Here is a 21,451-nt window from a genome sequence, read left to right on the forward strand (position 1 = left end):
ATTTGGAGAAATTCCCACAGCTACCAATGAATCCAATGCTCTGTGAGAAAAGAGGAAAAGTCCCTGTAATCAGCCGTACCAAAATCTCAGGGTGGCCTGAATCTGAACAACCAATCGGATGTCTCCTGAATCTGAACAACCAATCGGATGTCTCCTGAATCTGAACAACCAATCGGATGTCTCCCTGGGGGTTCGCGTCGGGAAAACGAACGCCGCCGCCGTGTTCCTCGCGGGAAAGAACACGTGTGATGTGCTGCCGATCAAAGGCTGGGAAATATTTTTGTTATTATTTTTCGGGGAGAAATCCAGCTTGACGCTGCTCTGGGAGTTTGTGGAAAACCTTTGTTGTGTGTGTGTGTGTGTGTGTGTGTGTGTGTGTGTGTGGTGCCTGGCTTCAAAAGTGATGCTGAGCTTGCACAATTTCCACTGGCTGTGTCAGTTCACTCACATTCAAAACGCGTGCGGTCGCGAGTCAAGTCAAATACAATTTATTTATTAGTGCTGTCACGCGATTTTTTTTATCTAATTAATTACAGGATTTGTAATTAATTAATCTAATTAATCGCATTTTAATTGCATAACCATTTTAGGCCTGATATTCTATATTCTATAATCATATTTCAAATTGCATGTGTCCGGATGGCAGAATTGAGTACTGTATCTACAAAACCTTCTGTTTAATCATCTTCCCTTTATTCATTTGCTTAGATTTTTCAGGTCTGGTCAATTTTAGCATGGTGTTATTCACAGTCAAAGATAAAAAAAATATATATATTTTTTTTTATTGATATTCTCATTTGGTTCATTACAATTTACTCAAGCCTTGTAACAGACACAGTATTTCTGACACTGGGAATACATTCCCTGAGATCCATAGATGTCCCTAGAATCAGATACCAAGAACATGCAAATTGGCCATTTAAAAAAAAAGTCTGGAAATGTTTATTCTACGTTCTTATGGAATGAATGAGATAAAAAAAATTATAAAAATTGTAATATTTCTTTTAATTATTATTATTAATTTTGAGTACATTTTCATAACGCGATAATTTCCTGTGTAATTAATTAATCTAATTAACGCGATAAACTGACAGCCCTATTATTTATATATGAAGCATTTTTTTAAACCTGCGTTGATCAAAGTGCCATGCAGACCAGGGCAGGTAGTAAAATTACACGGAATAGATCATTAGAAATCAATACACACAACAGTGCATAGGCACAAATCAACAAATTAAAAACAGATAGGCATAGGTACAAAACACAGGGAGATCCTGTGAAAGGCTAGCATATAGAACACGTGTGTTTTGAGCCTGGACTTAAAAGAACACGCCAACATTTTGGGAAATTAGCTTACCGTCTTCTCCAGAGAGAGACAAGAAGATAGATACCAGTTTCCTCTCTGTGCGTTCAGTAGAAAGCTATCTGGCTGCACGTTAGCCTAGCTTAGCACAATGAATGGAAGCGGACATGGCCGGTTAGCCTAGGCATTGTTCAACCCTCAGCTCGGAACTAGGCAAAATCTGCATATGGCTCGCTGATAACAAACTATCATTACACATGGGCAAAACAGAGTCCATTCTCTTCGGTTCAAATAACAAACTCAGCAAGACCGACGGCTTCTCAGTTACAGTGAGTGACAATATTGTCACAAGGAAAGATGAAATTACCTACCTGGGTTCCATCCTAGAGGCTAATCTCTCCTGTGACAAAATGGCATCCAATGTAATAAAAAAAGTCAACCAACGAACTCGATTCTTGTACCGGATCTCCTCTCTGGTAAACAAGAATACCCTGAAGACTCTGGCAGGAGCACTCATTCAAGGGTACTACGACTATGCTTGCACCTCATGGTACCAAAGCACCTCAAAGGCGCTAAAAACAAAATTACAAACATCTCAAAACAAACTGGTCAGACTACTGCTTGACCTTACTCCTAGAACCCACCTCACCCCTGCCCACTTTGACAATCTAGGATGGCTTAGAGTAGACGACAGAGTACAGCAACTTGCAATGGGCCTGGTCTACAAGATACACTACACGACCAAGGTACCCATGTACATGTCAAAATACTTCCCAAAGGTCAGTGAATACCACGATCACAACACCAGAGGGAGCTCCACAAATCATGTTAAACCCAGATTCGGCTCAAACAAGGGACTAAACACGTTTCGCAATTATGCCACATCAATGTGGAACGCCCTACCCAAAGCTGTAAAGGAATGTGAATCACTACCCACTTTCAAAACCACTCTCAAGGGACACCTACGGGAGACTGCAATTCGAAACTGGCCCCTGTAAATGTCCTAACCCAACCCCCTCCAATGTACAGTCATTTACCTAGTATGGTTTTGTCAATATTCCAATGTACAATTTTGCTTGTTTGTACAGTGTCTCCCCCCCCCCCAATGTACAGTTTTGCTTGTTTATACAGTGTTTCTCCCCCCCCCAACCACCTCCAATGTAAATTACCCAGTATGGTTGTCAATATCCCAATGTACCCAACCCCCCCCCACACAACCCCACCCAACCTCCTCCAATGTACAGTTTCTACATCAAATGTATATACTCCCTTTTCTTGACTCTTTTTGTATCACAAACAGTACTGTATATGCAAATCTGGTATGTCATAAATGTATAGATGTAGCAGTACTGTCTATCTGTATGTCATGTATGTCATATATGTCCTGATTAATTGAAAATGGGGGACCCTGATGTAAACAAGACGAAAGTCTTTCTCTGGTCTGCATCCCCTTAACAATTGTGTGTATTGAGCTGTACTGTATTGTACCGACTCTGCAATCTGTTAATAAAGTTTTCAATCAATCAATCAATCAAACTAACACCTCCCCCGAAGGCTAACCGGCCATGTCCGCTTCCATTCATTGTGCTAAGCTAGGCTAACGTGCAGCCAGATAGCTTTCCACTGAATGCACAGAGAGGAAACTGGTATCTATCTTCTTGTCTTTCTCTGGAGAAGACGGTAAGCTAATTTCCCAAAATATTGGCGTGTTCCTTTAAAGGACTCAACAGAGGGGGCATATCTGAGAAGAAGGGGGGTCATTGTGAACAGTATTTATTTACTTATATACCGGCACAGATAGTATAGTATACGGCCAATATATAACATATGAAGTATATCACGACTACATACCTTATGCATACTGCACCTTATGTGTATACTGTATACTATTTCATCAGAGCATATGTTTAGCATTTTATTTAACATTTTTAGATTATATATTAGATTCGATTTTAGATTATTAGATTACATATATATTGTAACTATATTTATTGTAGGGCAAATAAACCCTCATACCCTCTCTTGCACCTTGACCTTTTTACACTGCCTACTTGCCCTTATGCGCATGCCCAGAGTAAATTATATTGTTATATTGTTTACACTGCCTATTTTTTATTCTATTTATATTTTTACTTCTCCACTGTAGGATGATCATTTCACAACCTGTATCATGTCTTCTACTACCTGTACCCCCCCTCCCCCCTCCCCCATGCTGCTATGATGCCTGAATTTCCCCAAGGGGATCAATAAAGGAATATCTTATCTTATCTTATCTTATAACACTCCTCAGGAATACTGAAGGCCAAATCGAGTGCATGCTTTTGATCTGGTTCGACCGCTGTCTTTCACGACCGGCAAGCGTGTGACTCGCGCTTCAAAACAGGAAGCTACAGCCCCTGCTAGCATGAATAGCACCTGTAAACGCCGGCACAGTTCAGCTCAGTTCACTTCTGTATACTGTAGCGTGTGATAAGCATCCAAGACCTGAGCCTCCCAGCTGTCGACACAGGTTATGTCCGTTGTGCAGGAGAGCTGCTCTCAGCTGGATTTGATGACCAGTCGACCGGAGCAGCTCTGTTAATCCCAAACACAAACTTCCAGTCGGTAAAAGTGTGGAAATGTTTCACACGTCATCGGGGGAGAGAGAGGGGGGGGCCTACAATCACTTTCTCATCTTTCTAGCTCTTTCTCTTCTCTTCCTCTGTGTGTCCCTCTCTACCCTTCTCTCCTCTTTCTGTTTCTCTTCTCCTTCCTCTCTTCCTCTCTACCTCTCTATCGGTTTCTCTATATTCCTCTCTACCTCTTTTTCTTTCCCCACCTCCCCGCTTCTATCTCTCTTTATCTCTCCCTCTCTCCCTACCCTGCAAGCCCCCTGGCCTCCTCTCTCCCTACTAGCCCCCTGGCCTCCTCTCTCCCTCCTTCCACCTCTCCCTCCCTCCTGCCCCTCTCACCCCAGGCCAACTGTGCCAGTGAGAAGATTAGAAACACCTCTAGATGACTCAGACTCCCTCCCTCCCCTCCCTCCCTCTCTCTCGCCACTCTTTTTCATCTTTATGACATCCCGTCCTCTCCTCTCCTCCTCTCCGTAACGGCAGCGCCCTTATTAACCTTCCTGTCTCGCCGGGGGGAAACGAGGGAGAGGCTTGAGAGGACGTTAAAAGTCAAGGCAGAGGAGCCGCTCGCCACCTGCTTCACCTGCCAGGCATCTGGAGGGGCTGCGTTCCATTACATCGTTCCCCGGAGCCCCGTCCGAGTGAGGTGGGGGGGGGGGGGGGGGGGGCGACGACATGGTTCGAGTTAGTGACCGATGGGGCTAGCCCCGTTCCCACCATTCACAAAGGGGGGGGGGGGTTGTGAAGAGGATAGGGGAATGGAAAGTTTCTCCTCCAAGTTTCCTGCAACTCGCTCTCTCTGTGTATCTCTTGTTGTTGCTCTCTCTCTCTCTCTCTCTCTCTCTCTCTCTCTCTCTCTCTCTTGTGTGCTATCATTCACTCTCTTACGCTAGGGTCCCGTAGCTGACGACAAACTCTCTCTTTCTCTATCTCTCTCTCTCTCTCTCTCTCTCTCTCTCTCTCTCTCTCTCTCTCTCTCTCTCTCTCTCTCCCTCTCTCTCTCTCATTTTATTCATATTTAGTGAGATGGGGGGCGTGTCCATCAGGTAAAGAATGTAACAAAAATCCTTGTTTATGCTGTGCATGCTCTGCTCTCGGATTGGCCTTTGCACCAGGGAGTAGGGGGGGCTCCGGTCGCTCTCCGCTGTTGCTTTTTTGTTGTCGACAATGGGATCCCATCATTGCTATCTCTTTCACACACATACACACACGCACACACGCACACACACACACACACACACACACACACACACACACACACACACACACACACACACACACACACACACACACACACACACACACACACACAGATGGAAAGAGCTACTGCAGTATCATTTGGTAACCATAGATCTGCATTCTGCCTGAAACTGGTGTTCAAATAGATAAGAGAAAAGGATGTCTGTTACCTTGGGTTAAGGAATTCAGTAACTAATCAAAATCATGTGTTCTAGTCTTATAGAAACAGTCAAAGTGTAACAATTGGCAATCAAATATAGTTTAAACCTGATTTGACTAGAGTGACTTAGCTCAGAGATTGTGTGTGTCTACAGAGACTTGGGCTCACAACAGGAGGTAGATTTGCATACAACTGTTGGCAACAAGAAGACAATAGGTCAAGAGTCACATATCGGTGGTATCTGTTAAACTGGCCCTGTGGCACGACATGTTGGGACAGCTGCAGTAGGAGGGACTAGGATTCACTATCTCAGTAACTCAAGTACGCTTTCAAATGTCTGTTTCTATAATTAAATTAGCTTAAAATGAACTGCAAATGTTCCTGTTATGTTGTGGTAATAATCCTGAGTCTAATGATATGAAATATGCAATGTTTATGATTAAGAATCACAGAGTTTGAAATTAAGCCACTTCTGGACTACATTGGAAAAATACTTAACGTGCTGAATAATAACTGTATAAAATTGATATTGATTTAAGTTAAAAGAATATGATTAGGAAACTATACAAGTGGAATTAATGATAAAAGACTGTGATTCTGGTCAAGTATAAAGCTGTTTTGAGTAGAAAAGGGTATCTATGTGTTCATCTGGTTATCCCCGATTCAAAAAGATACATCTTGAATTGTAAGACAAAACTATAAAGTAAATTTAGACAGTAAAGCTATTCTTTGAAACAAACAAAGGAGACAGCTAGTGTGCTCCCTAAGACAGCCCTTCTTTCAAATTCAAACTTAGGGAGCCCGTGATTGGAGGAAAATATCTGCTTGACGTCACTCCTGTGACATCACGCAGACACTCCCGGCTCATTGATAAAAAGGGGGGTGTTGTGATTGGGAAGACACACTGAAACGGACCCAACACAGGAACACACCCACCTTTTCACACAGAGGACGGCGCGAGCACAGGAGAACACGGATAACAAGCTTTTGGAACGAGAACAGAATCTTTTGTTGTCAGCCAGACCAGGGCCGCCTGGGAGAAATGCGAGGCCCTGTGCGAGATTTAAACGCGAGCCCCCCCCCCCCCCCCCCCCCCCAAAAGGTAAAAAAAAAATATATATATATATATATATATATATATATATATATAATTTTTTTTTTTTTTTTTTTTTTTTATACAGTCAACATATTCTTAAATAATAGTGCTGTCCGAGGCTGGGCATGATACAGTCAACATATAGCAAGCGAGAGAGCGAGAGAGAGCTCCCGTTCTACAGTCAATATACAGTGTACAGAGAGAGAGAGAGAGAGACACATTGGAAAGAAATTGAAATGCTATTTGGCCCTAAACAGAGAGTACACAGTGGCAGAATACCTGAGCACTGTGACTGAAGATCCTTGACTAGGTACAGACTCAGCGAGCACAGCCTAGCCATCGAGAAAGGCCGCCATAGGCAGACTGTGTGTGTTAGAAAGAGAGAGAGATAGAGAGAGAGAGCATGTGTGTTTGTCGTGTGTGTGTGTTAGAGAGAGAGCATGTATGAGAGAGATAAGCAAAGATGACCCCCTAAAGGATATTCAACTTTTAATGAAAGAACAAAACAGAAGGAAAAGATAACTTCACAAAGGCAACATGAATATACATAGATCCAAAAGGACAAAGATCAACACTTAAATCCAAAGAGAAGAGGGTCTATACCAGAGAAAACAAAGCAACAAGGAGCCAATGGCCGACATCAGCTAAATAGGCTAGCCAGGTAGGCTACTGACACCAGGCCACACACAGCTTTGGCCAACGGCCCAACGCTACCCGAGCTACACAAACGACCAAGACAATTCACACAGCACATGTCGTATCTCCAAATGTTGTGAAGTAACATATGTTTTGCCTGGAAAAAAACATCGTTATTAACAAAACATTTGGGAGGGGAAGGAAGGAAGAGTGGGGTAATGTCATGACATTTTCATTCATCTTACCTGCACCAAGGAACGCAGGGCGAAAGGCCGCAACACAGGTCTCCACGTTGACGAAAGGCCTCTTGCTGGCGGGACAAAAATAAGCTATGGCCGGAGCCTTGTCATGGTGCAGGCCCAACTACATCTTCTGTCAAAGATGATGTCGTAGTCAGAGTGCCAGAACCCCCTGCTATTCTCACGGCTAATGTCAATGGTCGTAGCACAAGCTAACAGCTAACTCTAGGCTAACTGATAGCATCAAGCTAACGTTCCCAGCCGAGCGCAGCCGGCAGCTAACGTCGTAGCGAAACAGCTAACTGGCTAACAGTTAGCTCAACCCGGCTATCGCTAACCATTAGCTAACGCAGAAGCAAGCTATGCGGCTACCACTGAAAAACTGTACAACGTGAGAAAAGCAATACAGGTGCTGACACCAGGCCACACACCGTTAGCTACTAGTACTACAACAGCTAGTCGGCCAGTTTGGCTCCAGAGAGAGAGAGAGAGAGAGATCCACGGCGGGAATAGAATAGAGTTAATAGAATAGGTTAAAAACTCACCAAACGTCCAAGAGGATGGAGACAACCGCGTGGAGTTGACGAAGTTCATCTGCCAAACGACCATCCTCTTCATCTTGGCTGCATGCGCTGTCTCTAGGTTAGCTAACGCTAGTTAGCCTTTAGCTAAGCTAGCTACTAGCCGACATCATCATGGCTATATCCCGACTGCACCATGACAAGGCTCCGAATAGCTTCTTTTTGTCCCGCCAGCGAGAGGCCTTTCGTCAACGTTCCTTGGTGACCGACCGACTGATAATGACCGACCTCTTCGTCTTGGCTGGCATAACTAAGCATAACCTCCAAAGCTGCACGCGCGAAATAGTCAAACGCAGCTGACGCACGCCGGCATACACATGATGTAACCACTCCCTTCGTTGAAACCAATAGTATGTCTGCTGCAGAGCCCCAGAGCTCCAATAGTGAGTATGTCTGCTGCAGAGCCGCAGACCTAGGAACAAGTCAGACACATTCTACAAACGTGTCTAATGTGAAATATATAAGCATATAAGCAAAACTAGATTTTAGGTCTGTGATGAAAAAGGGCCTCGCGGGAAGGGGGGCCTCGCAAATTTTTTTTTAAAATAAAATAAATAAAGAAAGAAATTAATAAATAAAAAAAATGTTTGGCCCCATAATTACCAATGCAATCAGAACATGGCGAGAAACACAAAAAAAATATCCTAACCCTCAAAAATGGCATAATCACACTCCCATATTCAATAACAATGCACTCTTAATGCGAAAACGTCCTATAAGATTCCCTATATGGGAAGAGCAAGGCATACACTCATTAGGGGATATTTTTAATAACCAGGGCTTCTGTAGTTATGGAGAAATATGCACAAAGTTTAACCTCACCGAGTCCACATGGCTTTTTTACATACAGTTACGCCTATGTTTGAGGTCTCACGGTGTTCCATTACATATACCAGTTGAACACCACAGATATCACAAATTTTTCTATGAAAGAGAAACATTGGGAGGTTTTGTATCAGGTTTTTATTATCAATTACTAACGTCCTCGTATGAAACCCTTCAACTAGACACTGTCTGGAGGAGGGATATTCCAGACCTGGAAAGTGACTTTGATTGGCAAGAAGCATGGGCAAATGTCCGTCTTACATCAAGGAACCCGGACCATCAACAAATCAATCTTAACTATATTCACAGGAAGATGGCGCCGCTACGTCCGGCCGCCTGTCTGTGCGCTCCGTCGAGACTGTGCATACTTTTGTTAATATTTATAGTTTTAAGAGTTTTGTCTGTACCAACAGTAGGTGCATTTAATGTGTATGACCGTCAGTCACTTATAGACATTGGATTACGGGAAACTTACCGACTGGATTACTCTCTGGATCAGCTCTCTGAACCGCAACAATGGCCCGTTGAGATCTTGAGGACATCAGGACCGGATCTCGCCCCCAGGGACAAAGGACCCAGACGGCGAGGAAAGAGAGCTGGAGTCCGTAACAGGCTGAGAACCAGGCGGCACAGGACACCACTACCCAGTATATTGCTAGCCAATGTACAATCAATAGACAATAAACTAGACGACATCCGAGCAAGGATTCAATTCCAGAGAGACGTTAGGGACTGTAACGTTCTCTGCTTCATCGAGACGTGGCTGGCGCCAGAAGTCCCAGACCACGCCATCCAACCGGCCGATCATTTCTTCATTCACCGCAAGGATAGAACAGCAGAATCCGGTAAACAACGTGGAGGAGGTATTGCCTTCATGTTGAACAAAAATTGGAGTGACCCAACTAACGTGAAGGAACTATCCAACCACTGCTCCCCAGAACTGGAATATATAACCATCAAGTGTCGTCCTTTCTTCCTCCCGAGGGAGTTAACGGCGATCGTCCTGGTCGGAGTGTATATTCCACCGCAAGCTGAAGCCAGCAACAAGGTTGCGCTCTCCAGACTACACGACGAGGTAAATAGAATCCAAGAGGCGAATGTTAACGCCGCCATTTTAGTTCTGGGAGATTTCAATAGCGCCAATCTGAGAAAGGTATTGCCCGACTTCTATCAGCATGTGACTTGCAACACCAGAGGCGGTAACATCCTAGATCACTGTTACACGCAATTTAAAGGTGGCTACAAGGCTCATTCTGATAGTGGCTTCGGTAAGTCAGATCACGCATCAATTTTTCTTACACCGAAGTACAGACAGAGAATTAAAAGTACTCCCGTAGTCTCGCGAGAGGTGCAGAAATGGGATGTGACGTCAGAGGATACGATCCGGTCAGTGTTTCACAACACAGACTGGAATGTGTTCCGCGACACAGATAACATTAATGCCTACACGGAGACAGTGCTGGACTATGTTTGTACTAGGGTGAAAGAAACAATCCCCACTACCAAAATGAAAGTTTACCCAAATCAAAAACCCTGGGTAGACAAATCCGTCCGTGAAGCTCTGAGAGAGCGCACCAAAGCATACAACGACGGCCTAGAGGCAGGCAACATGAATGACCACAAGGTGGCGCGATACAACGTAAGGAGGACTGTGTCAGAGGCCAAACGACGCTACAGGGATAAAATTGAACTCCAGTTTGAACAAGCTGACTCTAGAGCTATGTGGCAGGGGCTCAAAACGATGACAGACTACAAAGGCGCCTCCCTCAAACTGAACAGTGACATCTCCTTAGCAAATGACCTCAATACCTTCTATGCGAGGTTTGATGCTGGTAATAACAACACCAGCTCACAAGCCTCGGCAATGGGGGGGGGGGGGTCGGCTGCTGATGGAGGCGCAGTGTTCAGGGTAACAGAGCATGAGGTGAGGCGGACCTTTAAAAAAGTGAATATCAGGAAGGCAGCAGGTCCAGACGGCATCCCCGGCCGCGTCCTAAAAGTCTGTGCCGACCAACTGGCCCCAGTATTCACTGACATATTTAACCTGTCCTTAGAACAGGCTGTCATCCCCACCTGCCTGAAGAAGTCCACTATTATCCCTGTACCCAAAAAATCCAAGCCTGCTTGCCTCAACGACTACCGCCCTGTAGCTCTCACCTCCATAGCCATGAAGTGCTTCGAGAAGCTAGTAAAGGGCTACATCTGCTCCTCCCTCCCCATCAACATGGACCCCCTGCAATTTGCATACCGCCCCAACAGGTCCACGGAGGACGCCATATCCCATGTGCTGCACACAGCAGCATCACACCTGGACAAGAGGCAGGGGAACTATGTGAGAATGCTATTCATCGACTACAGCTCGGCATTCAATACCATAGTCCCCTCCATACTCATAGCCAAGCTCAGGGACCTGGGCTTGGGCTATGACCTCTGCCAGTGGGTCTTGGACTTCCTGACTGGCAGACCCCAGGTGGTGAGAGCAGGCAACTGCACCTCCTCATCCATCACCCTCAACATAGGGGCCCCCCAGGGCTGTGTTCTGAGTCCCCTCCTCTACTCCCTGTACACACACGACTGTGTGGCTCAGCGGAGTAGCAATACAATCGTCAAATTTGCTGACGACACAGTGGTGGTGGGCCTGATCTCTGCCAACGACGAGAGGGCCTACCTGGAAGAGGTCAAGGTCCTGGCGGGATGGTGCCAGGAAAACAGCCTCTCCCTGAACGTCAGCAAAACAAAGGAGATGATTGTGGACTTCAGGAGGTCGGGGGTCAAGGACTACAGCCCCCTCAGCATCGACGGGGCACCGGTTGAGAGAGTCAACAGCTTTAAGTACCTCGGAGCCTACATATCCGAGGACTTGACATGGACCACACACATTAACAGTGTTGTGAAGAAGGCACGACAACGCCTCTACTTCCTCAGGCGCCTAAGGAAGTTCCAAGTCAGCCAGAAGATCCTTAAGAACTTCTACTCATGTACAATAGAGAGCATCTTGACCGGCAACATCACCTCCTGGTTTGGGAATAGCACTGCACAAGACCAAAGCAGACTACAAAGAGTGACACGTTCAGCCGAACGCACAATTGGAGGGGGGCTCCCCACCCTCCAGAACATTTACTACAAGCGTTGCAAGGGCAAGGCTAAGAGAATCATTAAAGACTCCAGTCACCCGAACAACTGCCTCTTTGAACTGCTGCCGTCAGGCAAGCGATACAGGAGTCTCAAGGCGAGCACAGAAAGACTCAGAAGAAGCTTCTATCCCCAGGCCATCAGGCTGCTAAACGAACAATGAATGAACACTACACAACAACAACCACCAAACGCACATAGCACACACATCCACACGCACACACTCACTTTAAACAAACACACTGTAGCACCCACTCCACACACTTATAGCACACACCCACTTTAAACAAACACACTGTAGCACCCACTCCCCACACTTTATATTTATGGATGAAGGATTGCACTACAACTCGTACACCTTACTGTAAATTGTACCTAAAATTGTACCTCATCCCATTTCTGCTTTGCACTAGATAGTACTGTACATTAGTACACTGCATAGTATTGTGTATTGTATATTATATGGTAACTCAGAACATTGTACATATGTCTATACCGAACACTGTGACCTCATTTTCTTCTTCTAAATTCATGCTATATTATGTTATTATGTTATTTGATACTATCTTGTCTAGCACAGTCTCTGGAGCGTAACAGTAAGAAGCATTTTGTATGAAAGTATTCTGTACTTCTGGATGACAACTATTAAAGAACTTGAACTTGAGGACATACTTGACTCCTATAAGGCTGAACAGAATGGGCCTGAAACAAGACTCAAAATGCTCCCAATGTACAAATGGAGACGAAGGGACATTTATGCACATGTATTGGGACTGCCCACCAGTTAAGGCATTCTGGAAAGATGTGACCCATCAATTATCAAAACTCGTATCTTGGAATATACCAGTACACCCCTCTGTATTGCTTTTAAATGATGTTTTTGAGTTTGCAGTAAATCCACAGCTAAAGAGATTGGTCTTATCGGGTATCACAGTTGCTAAAAAACTGATCGCATCACGCTGGTTTCAACCGGAAAAAATTTGCCGGAAAGTTTGGTCTCTTACATATCTAGATGTGATATATCAAGAAATATCTACAGCAAGAATTCTGGGTCTCAACGAATCCAAAATGTCAATGTGGGTAGAAGTGGTGGAGAGAATAAAAGCTAGCTTATAATGGTAGTGTCTGGTTAGGAGTGAGGGATAATGGAGGTACTATCCAAGGAGGGGTCCGGGAGGGGGGGGTTCGAGCTGGAGCATATGTGTGTAGGGTTTTAGAAAATAGGTATTAGGGGTATGTTCTATATAAACATTTATATAATTGTTAATTTCGCTGGATATACACTGTATACGGTTCAAATGTTATTATAGACTTTTTTTTATCTTGTTTCTGTACTTGCATGTAATTTTAACCACCTTGACTGTTAGTTTCATTATGCATTATGTGTTGAGTACTGACTTTTAATAATTTTTGTTTTGCAATAATAAAAAAAATATAAAAAAAAAAAACAAAAAAAATGTTTTTTTTGTTTTTGTTTTTGTTTTTGTTTTTTTTGTGCGAGGCCCCCCTTCCCGCGAGGCCCTGTGCGACCGCACTGCTCGCACACCCCCTGAGGTGGCCCTGAGCCAGACAACAAAGAACATCAACAACTCAACAACTAACATTCTTTAATCTACTTTCTTAGTCTAATATTGAGGGCAAGCGGCATAGTGATTCCGGTACCTTAATATTATAGCATATTCATTTTAATTGAACCAGAACCATTGTGATTTCACATATTAACTTTGAATTAAAAACAGATGCTGGTACAATTTCTCCTCTTTTTCTCCTGCATAGCCGCCGTGAAACAAGGCCAGAGTTATGGTCTTTTGAAAGTACAAGGGCTTTTAGGACAGACAATTCACAACGCAGAGTATTGGTTCTGATCTCATCAGAACAGAACATAGACCCTTGGTGACTTCACTACCTATGCAGGTGGCTTGATGGACAGTGTCGCTCCAGTTTCCAGAGGTCATACACACTGCCTTCCTGTCTCCACGGAGACGGTAACCTTGACGACAGGCGAGTTGACATGAGGTGCCCGGTGGCGCTTCCCTCCTCCCGCAGCCAGGGGGCGACATCAGGACGTTTCTCAGAGTCACCATGGGGAGACAACGTACCTCTAACCAGTGAGAGATGGAGAGAGAAGGGGGGGGGAGAGAGACAGAGAGTGATTAGGAGGGAGAAAAAGCAATAAACAGAGAAAGAGAGAGCAAAACAGAAAGAGAGTGAGAAAAAAAGGAAGATTACAAATGAAAGGAAAAACAAGAAAACTAAATATGCAACAGTCAATATTTCTTGCTCTGACATTAAACTCTGAATTGTGCTGAAGTCACATTGTACATTTCAACAGGAAAACACTGCTGGAAGCAGTGGAAGTTGAATCTGGGAATTATAAAAAGCCTCTTGGAAGCACAGCAGCGTGTTTCCTGCATTTCTTTTTATTTCTTTCTTTTTTTTTACCCCAAAGCGATTTGATCTAGCTGGCCTCCGAGAGGGGCCCGCTGGACCCGCCAGCAATAAAACAATTTTCAGTGGTCGTAAATCAAAATTGGCACAAAGGAACAATAATGTCATCGGAAATTAATCTAAGTAGAGACGGACCACAGGACTTGTTATGGACATGGGTTTCATGCATTTCTTGGACTAAAGCTAGAAGGCCCTCACTCTCAGAACCATTCTGTGTTGATAAATGGATCATTCTCTCTCTCTCTCTCTCTCTCTCTCTCTCTCTCTCTCTCTCTCTCTCTCTCTCTCTCGCTCTCTCTCAGTGCATGCTGGGAATGAGATTGGATAGATTGGAGAGGTTGGAGATTGGAGGTGTAGTGAGTTTTTTTCTATCTTTATCTGTCTATTTTGTTAATTTGTTTATGGGATATTGTATTATAAGTGTAGTGTTGGCTTGCTGTGTGTTTTGGTGTGTATAGGGTTAAGTGGGAGTGTTTTGTTTGTTTGGCCGCATCGGCCAGGCTGTGCTGCTGGATGACGTCAGACGCCAATATGGACTTTTCCAAAATTGGTAGAAAGCATGGTATCAAGATATCTGTTCCTAATGTGTCAGTAGAGGACTGCAGTTTGGCAGTTGGAAGTATTGTTGGACATAAACGCATTAAATCAGCTGCAAGAATGAATCAAGGAGTAGTTATTTTTCTTGACTCATTGGACAAGGTGCACACACTGGTTCAATCGGGGATAAGTGTTGATGGGGCTTTTCTTTCTGTAGAGCCGCTCTCCACACCAGGCAGAAATGTCTTTATTTCCAACGTTCCGCCGTTCATCAGTGACAAACTATTGAGATGTCAACTAGCACAACATGGGAGGATAATTTCCCCTATAAGAAAAATGTCGTCGGGATGTAAATCTCCGCTTTTAAAGCATGTTGTCTCACACAGGCGACAGGTTTTAATGATTCTAAACAACAGCGGAGAGGAGCTTGAGTTGGTTTTTAAGATAAAGGTTGATGAGTTTGATTATGTGGTTTTTGTGAGTTCTGGTAATTCGGGGAAGTGTTTCGGATGCGGGGAACTGGGTCATATCTCCCGAGATTGTGCGGGGAGAGGGGCAAGGCGACCTCCGCCTCAGCCCCAGGAGGAGCGCGGGGCTGGGATCAGCGCAGGTAGTGGTACAGAGGAGGGAAGAGTGTTGCAGCGCAGAGCAGAGAGCAGTGACGACAACAGAGTCCCGCTGCAGACCGCCAGCAATGTAAATAGAGTACCTTTGCAGACCGACAGTAGCGCAGCAGATAGTATCCAGCTGCAGGGCCACAGAACCGGTGTAGCAGGTACGAAGCAGAGCCTTGGTACAGAGGAGGGAGGAGTGAGGGAAGCTGCCCCCCCCCCTCAACTAGCGGCGACTGTGGGGTAACAGGGGGTGGTGCGGGTGGTGCAGGTACAGAGGAGGGAGGGGTGGGAGACGCTGTTCCCCCCTCAACCAGTGGTTGTGTAGGTAAGGAGGTGGGAATCAGAGATGCTGCCCCCCCTTCAACAAGTGGCGAGGTAACAGGGGAGAGCAGAGGTTTTTTTGTCCCCCCAAGCCCAACACCGCGTCAGGGTAAAAAAAGGAATAAAAAAAAATATGACAAATGATGTAATAGGGGAAAATTTGAAGGTGGTGGACAATGTACACAGTCAGACAGTGGATGGCGTGGTGGGAAGTGATAGAGGGGTGGGCTCTCAGGATAAGGAAGGAGTGACAAGTTTGGTCATAGAAGACACAGGTTCCTCTCAGTCCAGTATGGACGAGGATGAAGTTGAAAAACAATGGGGTGAGATTGAAAAACAATGGGGGGATGACATCTCAAGTGTTGAGGAAGATGAGTTCCCAAATGCTTCTCAAGTGTCTGATTCACAACGGAAAAAATGTTATGCAGTCAGGCAGATACAGAAGTTCCTGCACACAACAAAAAATTTGAGAAGTGTCAAAGTGGAAGATTTTTTTGAAGATTTGGAGATGTTTATTTTTTCAGCAAGGACTCAAATGAGGTCGAAGAATAATGGGGGGTACACTTCCCAGGACGTTTTTAGACTGAGAAAGATTGTGCAGAAGCTCAGAAAACTGGATAATATAATGTTACCATGATAATGGAGCTTCTGATGTGTGGAGCCCGGCTGGACATTCAGGAAGGGAGTAGACCTGGGCTTGGACAGTGTCTGCAAGCAGTTGGGACAATGACACTGAAAGATGTTGTGAATGTAGCCGGGTCAGAGGATGTGGCTTCTTTATTGGGGCTGAGGACGGCCTGTCACAACAGGGTCTGTCTGGACGTTTGGACTGAAGTGCGGAGCGTCGGGGAACAATACCTGTTGCAGGATTATTTCGGTGGAACGGAAGGTCCTGATGAAGGGGATTTTTTTTCATGAGCTGGATATAAAAACTGACACAAATGGACTGACGGGACCCTTTTGGGTTGCTCATATGTTGTTCTTGATGACATATTATGTGCTGAATGGAAGTATGGATACTTTTTTTGTTTGGGTGGAGCTTCAATGTTTTTTTTGTTGTGTTGCAGACGGACAGGTGTATTTTAGCATTTTTTTATTGTGTGATCTCATGTGGTTTTAAGTGTGATGGGGACACATGTTGCCCGATATAATGTGTAGTTAGTTGTTTAATTGTATTGACATACACATTGTACATTGTAATGAGAATTATGTAAATAAATGTTTTTCTAAAATCAAAAAATCTCTCTCTCTCTCTTTCTCTCTCTCTCTCTCTCTCTCTCTCTCTCTCTCTCTCTCTCTTCTCTCTTTCTCTTTCTCTTTCTCTCTCTCTCTCTCTCTCTCTCTCTCTCTCTCTCTCTCTCTCTCTCTCTCTGCCTCTCTATCTGTCTCTCTGTCTCTCTCTTAGCCTCTCTGCCTCTCTCTCTCTCTCTCTCTCTCTCTCTCTCTCTCTCTCTCTCTCTCTCTCTCTCTCTCTCTCTCGCTCAATTCAATTTAAATTCAAAGGGGCTTTATTGACATGGGAAACATACGTTTACATTGTCAAAGCCAAACAAAACAAAGTAAAACAATCAAACAGAGAAATCTGAAGCAATCTCTCTCTCTGTGCCTCTCTCTCTCTCTCTCTCTCTCTCTCTCTCTCTCTCTCTCTCTCTCTCTCTCTCTCTCTCTCTCTCTCTCTCTATTTTTTCTCCTCATCTCTCTCCGTCCTGTTCTGTTGGCTTCAGCATAGGAGTTATAAAGGGAAACCGCTGGGAACCATGAGGGATGTCCGCAAAAATCAACACCGGAGATTTCAACTTGGCGAAGAGTCTGCCTCCGTGCATCTCGGCGCGGCCAAGGCGATGGCCTTACCCCCGCGTTGCAAAACTGCCTGGGGTTCTGGAGAACTCGGGCCGTCAGAGCCCGGCTTGACTGAATCAAAGAGGGGGGTGACAGTACACAGGGGAAACTCTCCAACAAACACACAAACTATAACTCAATCACAGCCATGAGACCACGATGGGAGCTGTCAATAAACAGGAGTGTCTTGCAAGATAAGATAAGATAAGATAAGATAAGATAAGATAAGATAAGATAAGATAAGATAAGATAAGATAGTCCTTTATTGACCCACTTGATCCACCCTTGGGGGAAATACGGGTGTCATAGCAGCATGGGGGAGGGGGGGAGGTACAGGTATGGGCAGGGTAATAGTAGAAAGACATAAATATAGGCAATAGAATTATAGTAAAGATAAAATAAGCAGTGTAAACAATATAATTAACTCTGAATATAAGAATATGAGAAAGTAAACAGTGTAATCAAAGGTGCAGATGAGGGTCTGTATGCCCTATCAGTTATATTATACGTTACAATAAATATGGGCAATAAAGACCTCAAATCTGAATAGACGTTTCTTATATACAGACAATTGACCTATCTCTAACCCCGCCCTCTTTTCTTGATCCTCCAATCACGGATGTTGCTGAGAAGCAACAGCTGTGGTTGGAGGATCCAGAAAAGAGGGCAGGGCTTGAGATAGGTCAGTTGTGTTTAAGGTTTAATCTACCCCATAATCCAACGTCCCATGTCATGATCGAATGTAACTGATAAAATAATCCTTTCATTACCATACAAATAGTGGCCTATTGGAATGCTAGATCCTAATGTGAAAATATTTACATGTGCTCATTTTGTCTTTTTTCTGCTGTAAAGCACTTTGAACTGCAATTCTTGTATGAAAGGTGTGATACAAATAAAGTTAATTATTATTATTATTATTATTATTATTATTATTATTATTATTATTATTATTATATTATTATTATTATTATTATTATTATATTATTATTATTATTATTATTATTATTATTATTATTATATTATTATTATTATTATTATTATTATTATTATTATTATTATTATTATTATTATTATTATTATTATTATTATTATTATTATTATTATTATTATTATTATTATTATTATTATTATTATCAGTAAACAGCGTTGTGCCAGTAACATGGTATGTGTTGTTGCCGCGTGTACAGAGTATTTTAGCCTGGTATCGCTGCACCTACAGCTAGTAGTAGGCGGGAGGCTGTGGTACTTTAACCGGCGAGGAGCGGGTGGGTGGGAATGAGTCACTGGGGGCTTGTGGCTGAACACTCCGGCGTTGGCACTTTTCTGTGTTGCTGCTGCTCTGTGCTGCTGTGCTGCTGCTCTGTGCTGCTGTGGTGCTCTCTGTGTGCACAACTATTTTGACTTAAAGGGGCTATGCATTGCTATTCCTAGCACTATTTGGGCAACTTTACACAATTCCTGTTGGTCTATTGAAGACATTTGTAATTTTTTTTTCCAAAAAATGCATTGTTTTATATTTCTAATCAAGTACTCAAAACCATCATTTTTCAGCCTCAAGAAATCAGGCTGTTATGGCCTGGCTCCGCCCATAAGCACTTTGAGTGACAGTGCCACACAATCTGCACTGGTAGAGGGAGGGAGGGAGGAGGGGGAAGAGAGAGAGAGAGAGAGAGAGAGAGAGAGAGAGGGAGGGGGGTGGGAGAGAGAGAGAGAGAGAGAGAGAGAGAGAGAGAGAGAGAGAAAAAAAAGACAGTCCGCCGGCAGCTCTTTTTTTTTTTCTTTCTTTCAATCTCCCGTTTGCGTGTGTGGCGCGCTGCAGGTCCCCCCCCCCCCCCCCCCCCCCCCAAGTGCTCTCTATCTCTCTCCCTTTCTCTCCCTCTCGAGTATGAGGAAATGTTTTTTTTTTTCTTTCTTTCAATCTCCCGTTTGCGTGTGTGGCGCGCTGCAGGTCCCGGGTGGGTGGGAATGAGTCACTGGGGGCTTGTGGCTGAACACTCCGGCGTTGGCACTTTTCTGTGTTGCTGCTGCTCTGTGCTGCTGTGCTGCTGCTCTGTGCTGCTGTGGTGCTCTCTGTGTGCACAACTATTTTGACTTAAAGGTCAACCTCCACGTTGTATTTTTGTTCAATAAACAATGTGGACTAGGCCAACAGTGACTTTCATGAAGAATTGTAAAAAAAAGTATTGAAATTGACCCAGTTTTAGCGTTTTTATCAAAACATTTTGTCTGCCCAACACAATCAACATGCACTTGCATATTTTAATCAATGGTTTATAATGTGCACGTGTAATGTCGTCACAACAGGTATTGGTCACCAGGGGTATCACCAGGGGGCGCTGAGTCACACAGCTAGTGGCAGGCAGAGAGCCTTGCTACCATAGATATATGCTTGCTACTACTAGCCGAATGGAAATGTATCTGTTTCACCTCACTATTGCTCCGTGATTATAGCCATCCATCCATCTCTAAAGCTAACCACGTTACCATATTTGTAATAATGTAAATCATTGTGTCGTTGTACACATTGTGTTTATAACGTTAGTAGATAACATAGCTTAGCTTGGTAGCTATTGTGCTAACAACATATCCCGACATCCGGCTCGCTGGCCGGCATGAACGGCCGACCCAAAATGGTTCTCTCCTCTCTGTACACCCCGACCCCACGGGTGCCCTGCCGCTGCCGGGGGGCCCATGGACGCGACGGCGGCGGCAGCCGCAGGGCGCCCGAGCCCGCAAAGGCTAGTGTTACACGATAGCTATGAGCTAACTAGCGCTGCGGGCTCCGGCGCCCTGCGGCCGCCGCTGTTGTCGAGTCCACAAGCTTCTCTCGGTGCATCAGTCACGAAAGGGGCTATGATGAGCTTGGCAAGCCAGAGTAAAACACAGTTTTCATTCAATCAATCAATAACAACATTAACCAGACTCGTTGTGTCTATTATGCTAACGCTAACGTTACCTCATTGTGTCTATTCTACACAGATAGCCTCTCGTGTCTATCTGCTAACGTTAGCATTAGGCTAACTAACGTTACGTCCCTAACCCCCAACAACAAGCGTAACTAATCAGCGATCTTTTTGTCAGACTAAACTCTCCGCTCGGTGGCAAATTGTGTTGATGTCGGTTTTGTTTCATCAATAAATGAGGCAGAATACACAGTGACTGTATCCTTTTTTATTCCACTCGTTTCTTGCTGCAAACATACAAAAGATATCCTACGCGAGACATTAAAGATGGCGGCGCGGACATTCTGTTTTCGTTCAGACTCCCCAAACAGTGACGTCACGCGTCTCTCTTCTGACCAATCAGTGGTCTGCAGTTTTTCACGTGTCATTTCTGGAGATCTCATGCTGATCACCAGCAGCCCCGCCTCCCCACACGGAGACAAACTGAGTACTTTATTTTAGTGGAAAAGCAACATTAGATTCGGCTCATTAATATGCAAGCCACACCTGTTGTGACGTCGGCGTTTTGATAAGCTTTTTTGATTCGCGCGTGCATGTTATTCGTGCGTGGACCTTTTTAACTCTTTCAGAGTGGCATTTCCGGTGTCAAATGGAAATAAATAAATAATGAAATTATATACCAATGATGTAAACTACCCATAATTGATCAGTAGGGTTTAACCTAGAGGTTGGCCTTTAAAGGGGCTATGCATTGCTATTCCTAGCACTATTTGGGCAACTTTACACAATTCCTGTTGGTCTATTGAAGACATTTGTAATTTTTTTTTCCAAAAAATGCATTGTTTTATATTTCTAATCAAGTACTCAAAACCATCATTTTTCAGCCTCAAGAAATCAGGCTGTTATGGCCTGGCTCCGCCCATAAGCACTTTGAGTGACAGTGCCACACAATCTGCACTGGTA

The 21,451-nt window shown here is 44.2% G+C and overlaps 1 pseudogene across 1 annotated transcript in view; it reads right to left on the reverse strand.

The window, feature by feature from the left end:
* LOC311226762 (sushi, von Willebrand factor type A, EGF and pentraxin domain-containing protein 1-like) overlaps positions 1–21,451 on the reverse strand; it is a 66,968-nt pseudogene that overhangs the window by 939 nt on the left and 44,578 nt on the right. Inside the window, exon 5 of the transcript XR_014621049.1 lies at positions 13,730–13,924. The product of XR_014621049.1 is annotated as a sushi, von Willebrand factor type A, EGF and pentraxin domain-containing protein 1-like (transcript). The remainder of the gene's footprint in view (positions 1–13,729; positions 13,925–21,451) is intronic.

Source organism: Notolepis coatsorum (assembly GCF_963971535.1).
Source record: "Notolepis coatsorum genome assembly, chromosome: 4".
In the NCBI taxonomy this organism is placed as follows: domain Eukaryota; kingdom Metazoa; phylum Chordata; class Actinopteri; order Aulopiformes; family Paralepididae; genus Notolepis; species Notolepis coatsorum.